This window comes from Aegilops tauschii, chromosome 3 (assembly GCF_002575655.3).
Source record: "Aegilops tauschii subsp. strangulata cultivar AL8/78 chromosome 3, Aet v6.0, whole genome shotgun sequence".
In the NCBI taxonomy this organism is placed as follows: Eukaryota; Viridiplantae; Streptophyta; class Magnoliopsida; order Poales; family Poaceae; genus Aegilops; species Aegilops tauschii.
The window spans coordinates 446,650,758-446,664,786 of record NC_053037.3 but is presented as its reverse complement, the minus strand read 5'-3'; positions in this window follow the sequence as shown (position 1 = coordinate 446,664,786).

Below are 14,029 nucleotides of genomic sequence, written 5' to 3'. Positions count from 1 at the left end.
ACAGAACCTACTACACCGATGGCTCTGAGTTAACTTATAAGGAGAAAAATCATCTGGTCGGATTTTGTACTGATCTTGAGAATTACAATATCTATTGTAAAACTCCTCAACATTATGGTCAATACGTGCCACTAGTGCACGTGTTGAACTACGGTAACTACTATGGAGATACCCTGGTACGATTTTCTACTATTACGACATTCGTGCATCTTTTGCATACTTCTAAAACTAGTACATCATTGCTAACTATGAAGTTATTACTATGTTTTTCAACAGAGAATCCCGACGGATTGTGTGCCTCATTTGATGTATGAGTATGGTAGCCTTCATGTTTTGAACACACAACCAGGTCATCCTACGAATCTCAACTGTCCATACCGGATTTCTAAAAGAAGTGGAGACATGCTAATCAGAGAATGGAAAAAATGTATGGACAGTCGTAAGGAGGTTCTTGGAAGCAAAAGGAAGCGCCGCGCAAGAATTGGAGACAGGATGATCTCCATTCTCCATAATGGAGAGTCAGGGTCTATATTGTTTTATGCTATTTTACCTTAAATAGGGTATTTAGGTCCTGCCTAATACTGATGATCATGTGCTAAGAACAATTAAGTAGGGTTGGTTCGATGACTATCAGGATGATGATCGTATGACTTGTTATTAATAACGAGTAGAAGTTGTATGATGATGATTAGTAGGACTTGTTATTATGATGATGCATGATGCGAGCATGAAGAGTTATTATATATCTGTGGGTGAAATGAACATGGATTGGATTGAAGTGAAGCCAACATGCATGTGGTGCATGTCGAAAGTAGTACAATCCAAACTTGATCAAGTTAGGATTAGTATTACTTTCGACATGCACCACATGTTGCCTCACTTCAATCTAAGTCATGTTTAGACATAGCAGTAGCAGTAGCACGGAGATAAGAGAGGACACATATCTCTATTAGCTACCTATAACAACCTAAATTAACCCCCAAAACCCCAAAACCACCTCCTTTCAAAAAAATAGCCCCTGAAATGCTGACGCGTGGAATCTTATTGGTCCCGGTTGGTGCTACCAACCGGGACCAAAGGCCCTCTTGCCTGGGCTCGCCGGAGCGGCCACGTTGAGGCCCATCTGTGCCGGTTCGTATAAGAACCGGGACTAAAGGCCTAGGGCATTAGTAACGACACTTTAGTCCCGGTTCCCCAACCGGGACAGATGGGCCTTATGAACCGGGACAAATGGCCCTTTTTCTACTAGTGGTCATAACCAAAAGTAACCCTTTGTCCACAATATGTAGTTATATTAGCTCTGTTGTTCAATTTGTGTGCATGACAATGGAAAATGCAAAACAATGATCATAGTATATTGGGAGTATATTAGCCCTATGATCAATGTGTCATGTGTGCATATCTAAATTTTCAACATTTTCAATTGGCTTCCGTATTTACTAGTGATGGATGTAAGCCTACTTGTATTTGTATGTTCCGGAGGATGATGGTTGGGGGGGGGTAGAAAGAGGAAGCTGGCCCAGTACAACCCGTATGATCCAGAGGAAAGTGATGATGAATAATATGAGGTAAGCCTACTTGAAATTTAGATTGTTCATTTAGTTCCTTTGACATAGTGTATCCATGAATCTATAATGTATTAATGTAACTCATTGATGTGTGCATTATGATTCTGGAGAAGAAGTGTACAAGGGCAACGTCGCATCCTTCACAGCCAAGGAGGTGGTGAAGATCAAGGCCAAGGGAGTTGCTTCCTTCCACAACTGCAAGACCAAGAAGTGGCACTGCCCCTACTGCACCACCAAGTCAAAGCCAAGGGATGGCCGCTTCGATCACCTTCTGTCTCATGCGGAGGATGTAGCGATTCGCGGGGAGGACTACATGATTAGGGGGCAGCATGCCGCCCTCGCGAAGGCCCTGACTCCGGCGTGATGTGATGTTGTGAACTAAATCTTTAAGTTTATCTGTTGGGTTACTTTTGGTTTGTTGAACTGAATCTCGTTGGTTATGGTTTGTTGAACTGAATTTAGTTTTCATGAATTTGGTTATGGTTGGCTATGTTGATGCTAGTAATCTGGTTGCTATCTATATTTGTCTGTCCTTAAATTTGAGTCTGGTATATTTTGTTGGGAACGTAGTAATTTCAAAAAAAATCCTACGCACACGCAAGATCATGGTGATGCATAGCAACGTGAGGGGAGAGTGTGTCCACGTACCCTCGTAGACCAAAAGCTGAAGCGTTAGAACAACGCGGTTGATGTAGTCGTACGTCTTCACGATCCGACCAATCCAAGTACTGAACGCACGGCACCTCTGAGTTCAGCACACGTTCAGCTCGATGCATGAGTTCCGTCAGCACGACGGCGTGGTGACGGTGATGATGATGCTACCGACGCAGGGCTTTGCCTAAGCACCGCTACAATATGACCGAGGTGGATTATGGTGGAGGGGGGCACCGCACACGGCTAAAAGATCAACTGATCAATTGTTGTGTCTATGGGGTGCCCCTGGCCACGTATATAAAGGAGTGGAGGAGGGGGGGCCGGCCTAGCTATGGCGCGCCCTGGAGGAGTCCTACTCCCACCGGGAGTAGGATTCCCCCCTTCCATGTAGTAGGAGTAGGAGAGAAGGAAAGGGAAAAGAGAAGAGAAGGAAGGAGGGGGCGCCGCCCCTCCCCCTAGTCCAATTCGGACTAGACCTTGGGGGGCGCGCAGCCTCCTTTCTCTCTTTCGCCTAAAGCCCAATAAGGCCCATATACTCCCCGGCGAATTCCCGTAACTCTCCGGTACTCCGATAAATACCCGAACCACTCGGAACCTTTTCGATGTCCGAATATAGTCGTCCAATATATCGATCTTTACGTCTCGACCATTTCGAGACTCCTCGACATGTCCCCGATCTCATCCGGGACTCCGAACTACCTTCGGTACATCAAAACACATAAACTCATAATATCGATCGTCACCGAACGTTAAGCGTGCGGACCCTACGGGTTCGAGAACTATGTAGACATGACCAAGACACGTCTCCGGTCAATAACCAATAGCGGAACCTGGATGCTCATATTGGTTCCTACATATTCTACGAAGATCTTTAACGGTCAAACTGCATAACAACATACGTTGTTCCCTTTGTCATCGGTATGTTACTTGCCCGAGATTCAATCGTCGGTATCTCAATACCTAGCTCAATGTCGTTACGGCAAGTCTCTTTACTCGTTCTGTAATGCATCATCTCACAACTAACTCATTAGTTGCATTGCTGGCAAGGCTTATAGTAATGTGCATTATTGAGAGGGCCCAGAGATACCTCTCCGACAATCGGAGTGACAAATCCTAATCTTGATCTATGCCAACTCAACAAGTACCATCGGAGACACCTGTAGAGCACCTTTATAATCACCCAGTTACGTTGTGACATTTGGTAGCACACAAAGTGTTCCTCCGGTATTCAGGAGTTGCATAATCAAATAGTCATAGGAACATGTACAAGTCATGAAGAAAGCAATAGCAATATACTAAACGATCAAATGCTAAGCTAACGGAATGGGTCAAGTCAATCACATCATTCACTAATGATGTCATCCCGTTAATCAAATGACAACTCATGTCTATGGCTAGGAAACTTAACCATATTTGATTCAACGAGCTAGTCAAGTAGAGGCATACTAGTGACACATTGTTTGTCTATGTATCCACACATGTACTAAGTTTCCGGTTAATATAATTCTAGCATGAATAATAAACATTTATCATGATATAAGGAAATATAAATAACAACATTATTATTGCCTCTAGGGCATATTTCCTTCAGTCTCCCACTTGCACTAGAGTCAATAATCTAGTTCACATCGCCATGTGATTTTAACACCAATAGTTCACATCACCATGTGATTAACACCCATAATTCACATCGCCATGTGACCAACACTCAAAGGGTTTACTAGAGTCAGTAATCTAGTTCACATCGCCATGTGATTAACACCCAAAGAGTACTAAGGTGTGATCATGTTTTGCTTGTGAGAGAAGTTTAGTCAACGGGTCTGCCAAATTCAGATCCGTATGTATTTTGCAAATTTCTATGTCTATAATGCTCTGCACGGAGCTACTTTAGCTAATTGCTCCTACTTTCAATATGTATCCGGATTTTGACTTAGAGTCATCCAGATCGGTGTCAAAGCTTGCATCGATGTAACTCTTTACGATGAACTCTTTATCACCTCCATAACCGAGAAATATTTCCTTAGTCCTCTAAGGGTAATTTTGACCGCTGTCTAGTGATCTACTCCTAGATCAAAATTGTTCTCCCTTGCCAAACTCAGGGCAGGGTATACAATAGGTCGGGTATACAGCATAGCATACTTTATAGAACCTATGGCTGAGGCATAGGGAATGACTTTCATTCTCTATCTATCTTCTCCCATGGTCGGTCTTTGAGTCTTACTCAACTTCACACCTTGCAGCACAGGCAAGAACTCTTTCTTTGACTGTTCCATTTTGAACTACTTCAAAATCTTGTCAAGGTATGTACTCATTGAAAAAACTTATCAAGCGTCTTGATCTATCTCTATAGATCTTGATGCTCAATATGTAAGCAGCTTCACCGAGGTCTTTCTTTGAAAAACTCCTTTCAAATACTCCTTTATGCTTTCCAGAAAATTCTACATTATTTCCGATCAACAATATGTCATTCACATATATTTATCAGAAATGCTGTAGTGCTCCCACTCACTTTCTTGTAAATACAGGCTTCACCGCAAGTCTGTATATGCTTTGATCAACTCATCAAAGCGTATATTCCAACTCCGAGATGCTTGCACCAGTCCATAGATGGATCGTTGGAGCTTGCACACTTTGTTAGCATCCTTTGGATCGATAAAACCTTCAGGTTGCATCATATACAACTCTTCTTCCAGAAATCCATTCAGGAATGCAGTCTTTACATCCATTTGTCAGATTTCATAAAATGTGGCAATTTGCTAACATGATTCGGACAGACTTAAGCATCGCTACGACTGAGAAGGTCTCATCGTAGTCAACTCCTTGAACTTTGTCAAAACCTTTTTCGACAAGTCTAGCTTTGTAGATAGTAACACTACTATCAGCGTCCATCTTCCTCTTGAAGATCCATTTATTTTCTATGGCTTGCCGATCATCGGGCAAGTCAACCAAAGTCCACACTTTGTTCTCATACATAGATCCCATCTCAGATTTCATGGCCTCAAGCCATTTTGCGGAATCTGGGCTCATCATCGCTTCCTCATAGTTCGTAGGTTCGTCATGGTCAAGTAACATGACCTACAGAACAGGATGACCGTACCACTCTGGTGCAGATCTCACTCTGGTTTACCTACGAGGTTCGGTAGTAACTTGATCTGAAGTTACATGATCATCATCATTAGCTTCCTCACTAATTGGTGTAGGAGTCACAGGAGCAAATTTCTGTGATGAACTACTTTCCAATAAGGGAGCAGGTACAGTTACCTCATCAAGTTCTGCTTTCCTCCCACTCACTTCTTTCAAGAGAAACTCCTTCTCTAGAAAGGATCCATTCTTAGCAACGAATGTCTTGCCTTCAGATCTGTGATAGAAGGTGTACCCAACTGTCTCCTTTGGGTATCCTATGAAGACACATTTCTCCGATTTAGGTTCGAGCTTATCAGGTTCAAGCTTTTTCACATAAGCATCGCAGCCCCAAACTTTAAGAAACAACAACTTTGGTTTCTTGCCAAACCACAGTTCATATCATCTCAACGGCTTTTGATGGTGCCCTATTTAACGTGAATGCAGCTGTCTCTAATGTATAACCCCAAAACGATAGTGGTAAATCGGTAAGAGACATCATAGATTGCACCATATCTAATAAAGTACAGTTACGATGTTCGGACACACCATTACTGTGGTGTTCCAGGTGGCGTGAGTTGCGAAAGTATTCCGCGTTGTTTCAAATGAAGGCCAAACTCGTAACTCAAATATTCTCCTCCACGATCAGATCGTAGAAACTTTATTTTCTTGTTACGATGATTTTCCACTTCACTCTGAAATTATATGAACTTTTCAAATGTTTCAGACTTATGTTTCATCAAGTAGATATACCCATATCTGCTCAAATCATCTGTGAAGGTCAGAAAATAATGATACCTGCCGCGAGCCTCAACACTCATCGGACTGCATACATCAGTATGTATTATTTCCAACAAGTCTGTTGCTCGCTCCATTGTTCCGGAGAACGGAGTCTTAGTCATCTTGCCCATGAGGCATGGTTCGCAAGCATCAACTGATTCATAATCAAGTGATTCCAAAAGCCCATCAGCATGGATTTTCTTCATGCGCTTTACACCAATATGACCTAAAATGGCAGTGCCACAAATAAGTTGCACTATCATTATTAACTTTGCATCTTTTGGCTTCAATATTATGAATATGTGTATCACTACGATCGAGATCCGACAAACCATTTTCATTGGGTGTATGACCATAGAAGGTTTTATTCATGTAAATAGAGCAACAATTATTCTCTAATTTAAATGAATAACCGTATTGCAATAAACATGATCAAATCATATTCATGCTCAATGCAAACACCAAATAACACTTATTTAGGTTCAACACTAATCCCGAAAGTATAGGGAGTGTGCGATGATGATCATATCAATCTTGGAACTACTTCCAACACACATCGTCACTTCACCCTTAACTAGTTTCTGTTCTTTCTGCAAATCACGTTTCGAGTTACTACTCTTAGCAACTGAACCAATATCAACTGCCGAGGGGTTGCTATAAACACTAGTAAAGTACACATCAATAACATGTATATCCAATATACCTTTGTTCACTATGCCATCCTTCTTATCCGCCAAGTATCTAGGGCAGTTCCACTTCCAGTGACCATTTCCTTTGCAGTAGAAGCACTCAGTTTCAGGCTTGGGTCTAGCTTTGGGCTTCTTCACGGGAGCGACAACTTGCTTGTCATTCTTATTGAAGTTCCCTTTCTACCCCTTTGCCCTTTTCTTGAAACTAGTGGTCTTGTCAACCATCAACACTTGATGCTCTTTTCCTGATTTCTACCTTCGCCGTTTTCAGCATTGCGGAGCTCGAGAATTACTTTTGTCATCCCTTGCATATTATAGTTCATCACGAAGTTCTAGTAACTTGGTGATAGTGACTAGAGAACTCTGTCAATCACTGTCTTATCTGGATGATTAAGTCCCACTTGATTCAAGTGATTTTCGTACTCAGACATTCTGAGCACATGCTCACTAGTTGAGCAATTCTCCTCCATCTTGTAGGCAAAGTGCTTGTGAAAGGTCTCATACCTTTCGACATGGGCATGAGTCTGAAATACTAATTTCAACTCTTGGAACATCTCATATGCTCCGTGGCGTTTCAAAAACGTCTTTGACGCCCCGATTCTAAGCCGTAAAGTATGGTGCACTAAACTATCAAGTAGTCATCATATCGAGCTTGCCACGTTCATAACGTCTGCATTTGCTCCTGCAATCGGTCTGTCACCTAGCGGTGCATCCAGGACATAATTCTTCTGTGCAGCAATGAGGATAATCCTCAGATCACGGATCCAATCCGCATCATTGCTACCAACATCTTTCAACTTAGTTTTCTCTAGGAACATATCAAAAATGAAACAGGGGAGCTAAACGCGAGCTATTGATCTACAACATAGATATGCTAATACTACCAGGACTAAGTTCATGATAAGTTAAAGTTTAATTAATCATATTACTTAAGAACTCCCACTTAGATAGACATCCCTCTAATCATCTGAGTGATCACGTGATCCAAATCAACTAAACCATAACGGATCATCACGTGAGATGGAGTAGTTTTCAATGGTGAACATCACTATGTTGATCATATCTGCTATATGATTCACGCTCGACCTTTCGGTCTCAGTGTTTCGAGGCCATACCTGCATATGCTAGGCTCATCAAGTTTAACCCGAGTATTTCTGCATGTGCAAAACTGGCTTGCACCCCTTGTAGATGAACGTTGAGCTTATCACACCCGATCATCACGTGGTGTCCCGGCACGACGAACTTTGGCAATGGTGCATACTTAGGGAGAACACTTGTACCTTGAAATTTAGTGAGAGATCATCTTATAATGCTACCGTCAATCAAAGCAGAATAAGATGCATAAAGGATAAACATCACATGCAATCAATATAAGTGATATGATATGGGCATCATCATCTTGTGCCTTTGATCTCCATCTCTAGAGCACCGTCATGATCACCATTGTCACCGGCGCGACACCTTGATCTCCATCGTAGCATCGTTGTCGTCTCACCAACTATTGCTTCTATGACTATCGCTACCGCTTAGTGATTAAGTAAAGCAATTACATGGCGATTGCATTTCATACAATAAAGCGACAACCATATGGCTCCTGCCAGTTGCCGATAACTCGGTTACAAAACATGATCATCTCATACAATAAAATTTAGCATCATGTCTTGACCATATCACAAAACAACATGCCCTCCAAAAAGAAGTTAGACGTCCTCTACTTTGTTGTTGCAAGTTTTATGTGGCTGCTACGGGCTGAGCAAGAACTGTTCTTACCTACGCATCAAAACCACAACGATAGTTCGTCAAGTTACTGATGTTTTAACCTTCACAAGGACCGGGCATAGCCACACTCGATTCAACTATAGTTGGAGAAACTGACACCCGCCAGCCACCTGTGTGTGAAGCACGTCGGTAGAACCAGTCTCGCGTAAGCGTACGCGTAATGTCGGTCCGAGCCGCTTCATCCAACAATACCGCCGAATCAAAGTATGACATGCTGGTAAGCAGTATGACTTGTATCTCCCACAACTTACTTGTGTTCTACTCGTGCATATAACATCTACGCATAAACCTGGCTCGGATGCCACGGAACGTAGTAATTTCAAAAAAAATCCTACGCACACGGAAGATCATGGTGATGCATAGCAACGAGAGGGGAGACTGTGTCCACGTGCCCTCATAGACCGAAAGCGGAAGCGTTAGAACAACGCGGTTGATGTAGTTGTACGTCTTCATGATCCGGCCGGTCCAAGTACCGAACGCACGGCACCTCCGAGTTCAGCACACGTTCAACTCGATGGCGTCCCACGAACTCTGATCCAGCAGAGCTTCGAGGGAGATTTCCGTCAGCACAACGGCGTGGTGACGGTGATGATGATGCTACTGATGCAGGGCTTCGCCTAAGCACCACTACGATATGACCGAGGTGGATTATGGTGGAGGGGGGCACCGCACACGGCTAAAAGATCAACTGATCAACTGTTGTGTCTATGGGGCGCCCCTTGGCCATGTATATAAAGGAGTGGAGGAGGGGGGAGGGCCGGCCTAGCTTCTCTCTTTCCCCTAAGGCCCAATAAGGCCCATATACTCCCCGGCGAATTCCCATAACTCTCCGTTACTCCGATAAATACCCGAACCACTCGGAACCTTTCCGATGTCCGAATATAGTCGTCCAATATATCGACCTTTACGTCTCGACCATTTCGAGACTCCTCGTCATGTCCCCGATCTCATCCGGGACTCCGAACTACCTTCGGTACATCAAAACACATAAACTCATAATACCGATCGTCACCGAACATTAAGCGTGCGGACCCTATGGGTTCGAGAACTATGTAGACATGACCGAGACACGTCTCCGGTCAATAACCAATAGCGGAACCTGGATGCCCATATTGGTTCCTACATATTCTACGAAGATCTTTATCGGTCAAACCGCATAATAACATACGTTGTTCCCTCTGTCATCGGTATGTTACTTGCCCGAGATTCGATCGTCAGTATCTCAATACCTAGCTCAATCTCGTTACCGGCAAGTCCGTTTACTCATTCTGTAATGCATCATCTCACAACTAACTCATTAGTTGCATTGCTTGCATGGCTTATAGTGATGTGCATTACCGAGAGGGCCCAAGGATACCTCTCCGACAATCGGGTTGACAAATCCTAATCCTGATCTATGCCAACTCGACAAGTACCATCGGAGACACCTGTAGAGCACCTTTATAATCACCCAGTTACGTTGTGACGTTTGGTAGCACACAAAGTGTTCCTCCGGTATTCGGGAGTTGCATAATCTCATAGTCATAGGAACATGTATAAGTCATGAAGAAAGCAATAGCAATATACTAAACGATCAAATGCTAAGCTAACGGAATGGGTCAAGTCAATCACATCATTCACTAATGATGTGATCCCATTAATCAAATGACAACTGATGTCTATGGCTAGGAAACTTAACCATCTTTGATTCAACGAGCTAGTCAAGTAGAGGCATACTCGTGGCACTCTGTTTGTCTATGTATCCACACATGTACTAAGTTTCCGGTTAATACAATTCTAGCATGAATAATAAACATTTATCATGATGTAAGGAAATATAAATAACAACTTTATTATTGCCTCTAGGGCATATTTCCTTCATATTTGTCTATCCTGAATCTATGGTTAGTTATGTTTAGATGTTGTGAATCTATGGTGTAGGAAATCAAATGCATGCTCCAAATGAGATCATGTAAACATTGGCAAATCCGGACAGTATAAATTCAAGAAAATACAAAAACAAGTAAAACCTTGGCAAACTATCTATGTTTGTGTAGGAGATCATGTGTGCAAAATTTGAAGTGATTTAGAGGAGGTCAAATAAATTTGAATTTGAGAAATGTGCTCCAAATGAGCTCCCAGGCTAGAGTAAACAGCCCATTTGTAATCAAGTTTTTTTGGACCTACTCTAAATGAACCAAATGTTTTTTTATTAACACATATTCACTTTCCATAGTGTAGATTCGAAGTCTCACTATGTTTTGAATTAATCTTCATATTTTTACATTTTCTTTTGTAAACATATGCTTTAATATAAAAACTATTAAAAACACATTTGAAATATGAAAATGGAAAACTAACTTCAGATCCTTCTTATTCACTTTGAAATAAAGCTTTGGTGATTTTTATATTTTTTTTAAATTCAAAAACAGAAGGTAACCCTACCTCCTCTCCTTAAACTCTATGAAATCATGTACATGATAGCGCATATGTTTGAAGGTTTTCTCATGAAAATTACCATAGACCAAGTTTATGATTTTTGGTTGGTAACATGTCACATAAGACAACATTGTGCGCAGGTTTTATAATTTTTTTTTGATTTTTTTAAAGTAATGATGCTCATTTGACCTCGATCGTGCCAGCTAGGGTTTTTTCATGAAAATGACCACAGACCAAGTTTAATATTTTTCCTCGTTAGTTTGTCTTATAAAACAACGAACGACAAAGGTTTTATATTTTTTCGATTCTTTTAAGTTAGTTATGCTCAGTCAAAGCCTTCGAAACCCCGTTGACCAGCTCAAAACCCCTCTAAACCCTGCGGGGTTTCGCCTAACCCTAGCTCCCAACATCAGCCATCCGATCATACCCTCGCGCCAAGCGACATCCCTCAGATCTGTTCTTCTAGAAGGAATTAGGTGGGCTGGCTGCGTGCAGCCTCCGCGCCGTTGGATCACAAGGACGGCTCCGCATCGTTGGATCATGGGGCGATCCACGAGAGGCGATCCTATTGGTTGTGCTCGGCTGCTCGCCCACCACTGACTCTGCGAAAAAAACGTTGTTATTGGGCCCAAAAGGAAACCAAGCTCTGGTTGGGCCGTCGAATTGCGTCGTTTTTTGCATCGTTTGCTTTGTTTTTGTGAACGTGCTGGCTCTGTATTTTTTTGAATCATTTGAAATCAATTGACATTGCATAGCAAAATTTAGTTCTTTTTGTTCTATACAAATGCAAAATGACCAAATTTTTAAGGGCCAAATTTATTTATATCATGCAAAATGACCACAAACTATTCAAAAATCGTCTCTTTTTGACCACGGATTCCCACGCTGCAATTAGCTTCTTTTTCTTCTTCTTTTTCAAACCACAATTTCCCACGCGTGTACACTCCCGATGCTGCGGTGGGTTTGAAAATGGGCTACTTCACATTTGACCCCGGTATTTCCACGGCCAAATAACACGTAGCACTATGGCTATTTAAGCCACCCTCTGCCTCTGCCATCCCTCATCCATCTCCCACCCTCTCTGGCATGTGCCCTTCTTGCTCTTCGACCACTTCTCCTTCCTCTAGCACATCCTCAGCCATGCAGTACACCGGACCAACCTACCACTTCCCACCCACCATGCCGGAGAGGCTCTATCCTCCTGGCGTGTACATTGAGCGCACACTACGTGTGTGGGCGATATCAAGGTGGAGGACCGCAAGGAACTTCACTGAGTTCTTCCTCGCGTCAGGCTACCATGCACCACCTCCCGCGAGGATCTCCAAGGATATTCCGTGTCGAGGAGGTCATCCAAAACAGGGTGGTGGTTGCTCTCCTTGCCCACTTCACCAACACATTCGACGCCTTCTACCTCCTCGGCCGGGTGTTTTGGTGTGGCTGCGAGTTCATCGCTTTCACCACCCACAACATGTTCACGGAGTACACCAACATCTTTCCCACCGCGTCGCGCATGCACACTCTTCCGTACCCCATCGTCAACGCCTCGGAGGAGCAGTGAAGGGCGCCTGGAGGAGGAGCGAGGTGGAGAAGGCGACGTCTAGGGTTCTAAACCCTCTATCTATTTTCCTTTTTTTGAGTCTATGTTATGTTAAGTTGTAATTGAACTATGTTGGAGATGATATGGGCTTGTTGGCCCTTTTATCAAGTTCTATTATTAAGTTTTCTATCTATTCTATTATGAAGTTCTTCCTAGATTCAACTATGTGATCGTGCTATGGGCTTGTTGGCCCTATCTACATGTTTGTTGATTGTTTTCTTAGAGAGCTCGCTTTGTTAGTAACCACCTAGTGCATGCAGCTACAACGAATCCTTCTTTTTTTACACAAGCCACAAATATGTAGCCACCTAGCTAGTGCATGCAACCACAACCTATTTGTTTAATTTATTTGTCGTAGCAAAACGTGTAAAAACGATGCTCTAAATCGAGGAGACAAGCATGCGAGAAGAGAGGAACCAGCGGCAGCGACCGTCGCTGCATCCGTGGCGGCTGGCGTGCACGAAATCGGCTCGGTCAGTGCATCGTGGTGGCACGCATCAGCGCATGCAGGCTCGGTCGGCGCATGCAGGCTCGGTCAGCGCATCGTGGCAGCGTGCATCGACGCATGCAGGCAGGCTTGTTGGGTGCATGCATAGCAGGCTTCTGTCGTGGCGGTGCGCGCATGCGTTTAATGCAAGGGACGGCCCAACGGTCGAATAGCTACACCACCCAACGCGGCCCCACTCGTCAGAGTTAACGGTCAAAGCACTGACCCGACGACGACATCCGTTGTGACCTCTTCTGAGGGTTTCGGGCAAGGGAGTGGGGAAAAGTGAGCAAAAGTTAAGAGCGTGGGGATGAATGAGTAGAGCTAAGGAACCAGGGGCACAGATGTAAAAATCCCAAAATATTATGGTGGGTGAACAAATTACTGCCGAGCAATTGATAGAAAAGCGCAAAGTTATGACGATATCTAAGGCAATGATCATGAATACAGGCATCACATCCGTATCAAGTAGACCGACTCCTGCCTGCATCTACTACTATTACTCCACACATCGACCGACTCCTGCCTGCATCTAGAGTATTAAGTTCATAAGAACAGAGTAACGCATTAAGTAAGATGACATGATGTAGCGGGATAAACTCAAGCAATATGATGAAAACCCCATATTGTTATCCTCGATGGCAACAATACGATACGTGTCAGTTCCCCTTCTGTCACTAGGATCGAGCGCCGCAAGGTTGAACCCAAAGCTAAGCACTTCTCCCATTGCAAGAAAAACGAATCTAGTTGGCCAAACCAAATCGATAGTTCGAAGAGACTTGCAAAGATATCAAATCATGCATATAAGAATTCAGAGAAGATTCAAATAATATTCATAGATAAGCTGATCATAAATCCACAATTCATCGAATCTCGGCAAACACTCCGCAAAAGAGTATTACATCGAATAGATCTCCAAGAACATCGAGGAGAACAT